Source organism: Anneissia japonica, unplaced genomic scaffold (genome assembly GCF_011630105.1).
Source record: "Anneissia japonica isolate Jap-2015-1 unplaced genomic scaffold, ASM1163010v1 scaffold2707_len876726_cov182, whole genome shotgun sequence".
Taxonomy (NCBI): Eukaryota; Metazoa; Echinodermata; class Crinoidea; order Comatulida; family Comatulidae; genus Anneissia; species Anneissia japonica.
The window spans coordinates 832,476-834,458 of record NW_022723260.1 but is presented as its reverse complement, the minus strand read 5'-3'; positions in this window follow the sequence as shown (position 1 = coordinate 834,458).

The following is a 1,983-nucleotide window of genomic DNA, read 5'->3' as shown; positions in this document are numbered from 1 at the left end:
CATGGTAACCCCATTTCCAAAAGATATGTATGTGTATATATATATAAATATATATATTTCATTATATAAACATCTACCTAGTTGTAGTAGAAGCCTAGTACATTTATGTAGTTTGATTTATATATACATTGACATATACATACACACACCCACACACACACATATATATACATATACACACACATATATATATACATATATATATATATACATATATAATGTATATATATATACACACATACACACACACACATATATATATATATATATATATACATTATGCTTAATCTCTGGGCATACATACATAACAGTTTTGAATGGAACAAGTTTCAATATAATCAGAAATAATTCTTTTTTTAATATTTTGGGGAAAATACTTTTAAGGAATGAGTATGAACTTTTTCAGTAATAATATTTTGGGTATGAGTAGCGGTAAGCTATGTCGAATCATGGTCGAATACACTTCTTTACAAATTCATGATTTATTTGTATAATGTGTACCTATATTGCTTTGTGTTCTTGTATTATGTGAGTGTATATCATTTTTTTTGTAATGGAAGATTTTGGAAATAGACGGGTAGCATGTTATTTGAATATTTGTGATAAAACTTCAATTGACAAAGTTTGTGAATATCTCTTATCTTTAGAAGATTTGTGTCTTAAAAATAGGTTCTGTGTGAGCATTATGTTTACTTAATGTAATGATACGTAATGCTGTATCATAAAATTGTTTGTCTATTCATATCTATTCATATCTATATCTCGTTTACAGGTGTGAAATACCATAAACCTAGATTTGTTCACATTTAGTGAAAGTTTGTTTAATTGTAACTGATTTACTTTATTTAACTCAGCATTTATTTTGTTGTTATTTGTATTACTGTACATGCTTTTAAGGTGCTTAGAAGGGTTGTAGCATCTGCATAAATTATAACTCGAAAATATTACTAACATTGGCGATATCATTTATGTATATAATAAACAAAAGGGGTCCTAGTACAAAAGCGGGGAGGGGGGGGCACTGGATCCACCGCACCCCCAATAAACTCGTCTCCTAACGAATTCTCTCCTAACAAAGTTTCCCCTTAACAAACTTAAGGGAACAAACGCCCTTTAACTAAATTCTAATTTTCGCCCTAATAAGGCCGTCATAGCCCCTTAACAAACTTCTGCACCACCAACAAACTCGTCTCCTAACAAAGTTTCTCCTAACAAAGTTTCCCTTAATAAACTCGTCCCTAACAAAGTTTCTCCTTAACCAACTCTTCCCCTTACAAAGTTGAAGGCTAATACCAGGGAGACAATGTTGCAATGTTTACTCACTAAAAGTTAAGCTAGGCCTATGTCAATTATATTGCATCCAATTTTTTGCCCTCTGTTAACTTCCATACTCACAGTTCGTCGAAGTGGGAGAAGTAACCCTAATAATATTTCCTTCCCATTTAGCTTTATTGAAAATGTGTGTTGGTGAATAATCCATTATTAAATTCTCCTTGAAACTTTCCTTAAATGTGGCAACAATGAATGAAGATGGATTATCCAACGTGATTGATAGACGTGACATATAGATATTTTTTCCTAGTCAGTTCCGTGGTCAGCCCAAGGAGGTATAAAGGTATAAAGATTAATCTTTATACCTCCTTGGTAAGTCTATCCTTTGCCATGGTCGAAGTATAGGAAGCAATGGGGAAGTCTCCCATTGTGTCTATTATCCTGTGTAAAATTATGTTCGTCCGGTTTAGGCTTCAAATCTACTAATACTCTACTGCACTGGTATTCAACCTTTATAAGCTGGGAGCCATTTCCAACCTGTTGAGACCAGTCAGCCCCACCGTACCCATTCTCTTTTATAGCGGTGAATTCTAAATAGAAGGGGGCCAGGGAAGAACTTTCATAAATAGGGGGAAATACCGCCTAATCCTCGCCATGGTTGGGGCTGAGGTAAGAAAATTTATGATTACGGCACCTCTGGTTGGTCGGAAA